Consider the following 6,101-nt stretch of genomic DNA (forward strand, 5'->3'; position numbering starts at 1 on the left):
CTGTTACTAGCCCTTACTAATAATATTGGATGTAGAACAACACCAGCACAAATCCACCACACAACAACTAGCTCCTCGAAAGGCATGATCGATGTTGAAGAATATGATTGCTAATCCATCAATGTTAGTGGCATGAAAGATGGTCCAATGAATCTCGATACAATAAAAGCAATTCATATTGTAACATCCAAACTTTTGACAGGTTCGAACAATTGCCAGTTATTAGGTGCTACTATTTCAGTCTACCTATAGAACTCTAGATTCTATATTTAGGTACATAATATTGATCCTGTAGCATTAGTTGTAATTGGATTTTACGCATCGTTTTACAATAGTGTGAGTTGTTAAAACAAAAAAAGATCAAGTGATTATAAGTATTTGGCAGAAACATAACATAACATATAATATCTACAAATTTTCATATAAGCATTTAGAGGGAAACTACGGTCATACAACCCTTACATTACTTTAACATAAATGTATACTCTAATAATAAATTGTGTATATTATACAGACACTCATGTAAAAGATCCAATCCAGGTTCCGAGCCATTTAAGAATCTTCAGTAGCTTGAGGGAGGAAAGAATTACCATTTTTTAAAACGGAGGAATCCGATAAGACAACATAAGGCCTTTTGTCAAGCAAGGGCCTTGTAATGTCAAATGGAACCCACCTAGAGATTATGCATGCTGTCAGTCATGATAAATAAAACTAATGCACAATAAAATTAAAGTATAGAATAAGTAAACCAGATAACACTCATATTTATACATGGCAGGATTATACTAGTGCAACTTGGTCCTTTCAAATTATCAAGCCAAAAGAAATAGACATTGCCAGATTGCACCAAATTGTTAATCAGAGTGAAAAATAAAAAAAGACTAGAAAGAAAATCAAAGAGATTGAGAAAAAGTAAAACCTGAAAAAATTAATTTATAAACAGCAGTATGACAAAGTGGCTTCATTTACATGCCAAAATGAATTCACTTACTGATAACGAAGTGGGCACAAAAGCTCTGATAGACGATAGGAAGCTTTGTATCTCATCTTGTTGCAAGAGTGAATATAGTAGCCAAGTAATAGTACTGAAGACTAGGACAATGATGCTGGTTTCCTTTCACCCAACCTATTTCTTGAAGTGCTGAGTGCTTGCCAAGTGATAGGAAGGACAAGTCTGGATCCCAGAATAAATATTTGCCTGACAAACATTTGGGAAGGACATCTATAACACCAACTACCACTAATTTGCCATCTATTAAATATTGCTGATGGAAAGAGCCAAAGCCACAAGGTGGAAAAGTGCTATCACCGGTAGGAGAAACAAATAATAATGGAGTATCAACCAGAAACCTGTGATATGAGGTCTCTGTGATATTGTCTGGTTTATCATTATGTACTTTGAGTTGATATCGCCTATACAGAGCAAATTCTTCTGGATCAAAACTGGATCTATTCATTCTGATCTCAAACTTTCGCTTTTTCACCTGATAATGTTGAGGACTACTCAGACAATTTCCACCAATATCATGCTTCATTCCAGATTTTTTAGAAGTTTCCGCACTTTGAACACTCTCACTCTGGCAAACTCGCTCAGTAGGAGCAGAGAAATTGATATGCCCATTGCAAGCCCTAATAGACAACCCAGAACATTTTACCATCGGATCTAAAGGCACTACTAACCTTTCTGCAATAATTTTGGGAGATGATGCATTTTCCTTTTCACCATTTTGTGATGGTTGGGAATTATTCCGCATTCTTGTCACCTGAATGACTTCTTTTTATAGAGGCTGCAATTTGAAATGCTATATTGCTACTATATAACATATCTTCTGAACCACTGGCTAGTAATTTTTTCTTCCCTTGTGAAACCTTTCTGACTAAAGGTTTTGGTAACACAATATGCGAAGGAAATTTCTGCTTCTCAATCAACATCTATACTATTTTATTAATTTAATCTGATAAATGATGCAAAATATTTTCAACCTCATTTTGTTTTTCCTTGCTGGCAAATAGAGATTCTTCTGACTTGGGTGTTGAGACCTTATGATGGACACAACTTTCTGACTTCTTTGAAGTAGTTGCGTTCTTAGATGTATTAGCTCTTTTGCCATCCAAGGATCCATCTAAATACCTATACAGATGAAGTTTTTTTGGGAGAAAAAGAAACACCATAGCGTGAAGGCACAAAACACCACTGCCAAAAGCAAGTGGTCTGCTTTGTAACGATCTGAAAAGGAGCCCAAAGGTGTTGACCTCGATGATAACATCGAAAAGCACAATCTTCTGATCGACCCGACTAGATTTTTCAACCGCTACTGCGAGTTAAACAAGCTGCAGGAGAGAGGCATCCCCTGTGAGAGGCAATTGATGATTCCATGATGCCTAACCCACTTCACCAAGGACTGAATAGAGCAGCGTGGTTGGATATTCTTGGATAGGGATCTGGGGCCTATGAACTTGACATGAGTGCTGAAATTTTATGCTAATTACCATTCAGTAGCTTTGCACTCAGTATTTCTACAAGGAAAGCAAGTGCTAGTGATGGAAGCGGCAATCCAAGAGGCACTCAGTCTTCCGCCGTGGCCAAAGGGGACGGATGCCTAAGAGAAGGCAGAAGGTGAGCGGAAGATGTTGACCTTTAACTGGGATAAAATACTGGAAATAATTGCCAAACCTGGGAGTAGTTGGGTTTATAGGGTCGACAAGATAAAGCCAAGGGGTTAGTCAAGGCATTGACCATAGAAGATCGGTTATAGCAGCAAATTATGTCCAACTATGTGATGCCAAGCACATACAATACCACTGTCACAACAGACATGACTATTCTACTTTGGTGTATCTTGGAAAGAAAACCTCTAAACCTTTTAAGACTCATCAGAGAGGCCATGGTAAGAGCACCAGCCATCGGCAACCTACCATTTTCCGCTTTGGTTACCCGCTTATCCTTCTACGTTGGCGTGCAATGGGAGGATAGTGATAAGGAGCCAGTCCTTCCGAAGAATAAGATATATATCACTCATGGACATTGGTACAAACTTTCGAGCACTACCAAAAGAGGCGGAAAGATCCGGCCATCAAATGCAGCATGCCTGTCAGAGCCATCAGCACCATCAGCTTCTGCACCACCTTTATTAGCAGCCACATCACAAGCATCCCAGCCCATCTACTAGCTCGTGTAGCAGTTCTTCAAGAAGATTGATCAAGTAGAACATCACAATAAGCGACTATATGAGTACTTGAAGAAGCTGTCTAGTGGCAGCAATCCTCCGCCGGAAGAACCGGATACACTAGAGACCACCTCAGACCATAATGGAGAAGGAGATTAGGCAGTGGACGCAGAGGCGCCCCAGTCACACCAGCCTGAGGACACTGGAGGTGGAGATCCATAGACAACTTTTCCCTCTTGTTCATCATCGCATGCACGGAGAACCGTGCAAACTTTTAAGTGTGGGGACGTTGGTGACCAATTTTTTGGGTGAAAAACTTCTACTCCAGACACTTGCACTTTTATTTTGATTATTATGATGCTTTCTGACTTACTCTTTAGTATTTTGATACTTTAAATCTCTTTTGAGTTTATTTGTATTCTAATTGTTTTGTATATAACTAAGTCTTTATTTTAGTCCTAGTGCATTTTATTCAATTTGGTCTGTATAAATTCTTATTTTAGTATTTTGTTTTTATCTTTTTATATGATTGGATGAATGCAAATGATGAGAACTAGGTTTTATTCCCTTGATGCATGTATAAAATTTAAAACATTTAGAAAATAGGAGGAAGGAACCTAGGTTTTTCATTTTCATCCAACACCTCCTTAAAAAAGAGAGAGAAAGAGAAAGTTTTTTTTTTTTAGGTTTTAGGTCACTTAGTTAGAGTAAGGATTTTTCAAAATATTTATTTTAGAGCATTATGCTTATTTGAGTTAGAACTTTTTACTGAACTTGCTCAAAGAAAAATAATTTTGTAATAAAGTTTAGAGTTAGAACACACAAATCAAGTAAGATTTGAGCTTAAATGTTTGGTTGCATCTTTTCAACCAATATTTTATTCTTCTGTATTATTTTCTTTCTATGACTGTAATATTTAACTTGTTTGATTCTATATGTCCAATAATTTTTTGTATGTAAGCATTTATATGATTGAGGCCATCAATTCTTATTAACTCACTTGTCCAAATAGCCTACCTTTTTATCTACCATTGTTAGTAATTTTGAGTCTATTTAATTCCTTTTGTTCTTAATGTTTAACCCATCACTAACCCTAAGTAAAAACAATAAATATTCTTATTCAGATCTTTGATTTACTTAGATTAGTGCGTGAGTGCATTATGCGAGCTTGGGAAAGGAAATTTGGAAACTTGGTAGAAAAGAAAGGTATACTTTGGGTTTATTGAGAATTTTTGGGAAGTAAGTCTATTTTCATGTAGTAAATATTTAAACCATGTGCATTTACCCTTTTTATATCTTACGTTCATTCTAAAAAAAGAAAAAAAAAGAGTAAAATAATAAGTGTATATATTTGTATATAAGAAAACAAAAGGAAAATAAATAGGGGATAAATTATACCCCAATAGAATTTTGGAAAGTAAATGCAAATGTGATGAATCTTGAAAAATACATGAGTGAACCATGGGTAATTGGGACTTCACATTGGGACTAATAGGGTGTCTTAGATTAGGTGGTAGTTTAAGCTAATCAAATGTTTGAATTTTGTGTCCACCGGCCAAATACATCCCCATCTTGACCCTAACTCATTACAACCTCTTATAAGTCTTCATAATACTTATATGCATGCATTAAATAATTGTCGATTATTAGAAGAAAAACAAGTTTTGGAAAGCAAGATTAGAAGAGAATTGAGAGAATCAACCATAAACACTAAAGAGACTTGAAGAACTGAAGATTGATGGTTTAGAAGTTATAGTAAACTCTCGTTGCAAGTATAGTTACTAAACCAAGCAATCAACCTTTCTTACAAAAGTTTTGGTTGTCACAAGTAACAAACCCCTAAATAAATTGATAACCGAAGTATTTAAACCTCGGGTCATCTTCTCAAGGAATTGCAGGGAAGTATGTTCTTATTATTGGTTATGAGTCTTGTAAATTGGGGGTTTTGAAAGTAAGAAACCAGTATGTTAAATGATAAGAAAAATAAAATAGAAATAATAAAATAAACTCTTGGCAAGGTATTAGAATTGGAAGTCCTATCCTTATTAATTGTGATGAGAATTGGATTTTAATCCCACTTTGTTAACCTCTAACTATGAAGGTAAATCAAGTGGATTAATTAGCTTGATCCTCAGGTCCTAGTCAATTCCTATGGAAAGACTAGAGTTATTGGAGTAACTCCCAATTTCAACCACTGCTTTATTTGACAGCTCAAGTGTTACCAATTACTTAACCAAAGCCAAAAGAAAGAAAATATCTAAATTAAATTAAAAGCATCAATATAACTAAAGCAGAACAATCTTAAATCTGAAATACCTCAAATAATATTAATTAAGAAGAGTAAATAACCATTTCTAACCATGAAAAATTTGAATGCTGACATTTTTAACCATAAAAGATGGAAATTAAAAGTATACCCATGAAAGATAGACTTTTGCAGACAAAATTATTCAAATCCTAAAAAATTAAATACAATTCCCAAATTATCCTCTAATATAACCTAACTCTAATCTTTAATTTTACTCTATACCACCATTTTTCCAATTTCAAATCCTACCACCGATCTCATCTCTAACTACTACCGTTACTACCGCCATCACCATTACCACCAGTGCCATCACCACTTCTACTGCTCCTAGACACTACCCCAACACACGTTCAATTCCACCATCACTATCCATTATCATCATCAATGAAGACGTAGAACACACACATCATAAAACTCACCAAATCCAAAACTTTATTTATCTCTCGTACATTCTCTTCTGTTTTTATCAAAATCCAATCATAGATTCCATTTCATGTAAAACCGGAAAAAAAAAGAATTGCTTTGTTTTTTCCAAAATAAAAAATACCCAGATAGCAAAGAGAAAGAACACAATTAAAAGATTTCACCATTTTCCAATTTTTGTACCATTGGCCTCGTTTTCTCCT

General features: G+C 35.2%; 1 pseudogene; it reads right to left on the minus strand.

Annotated features, from left to right (window-relative positions):
- LOC107620507 lies at nucleotides 553–3,163 on the minus strand (annotated as a pseudogene).

This window comes from Arachis ipaensis, chromosome B10, assembly GCF_000816755.2.
Source record: "Arachis ipaensis cultivar K30076 chromosome B10, Araip1.1, whole genome shotgun sequence".
In the NCBI taxonomy this organism is placed as follows: domain Eukaryota; kingdom Viridiplantae; phylum Streptophyta; class Magnoliopsida; order Fabales; family Fabaceae; genus Arachis; species Arachis ipaensis.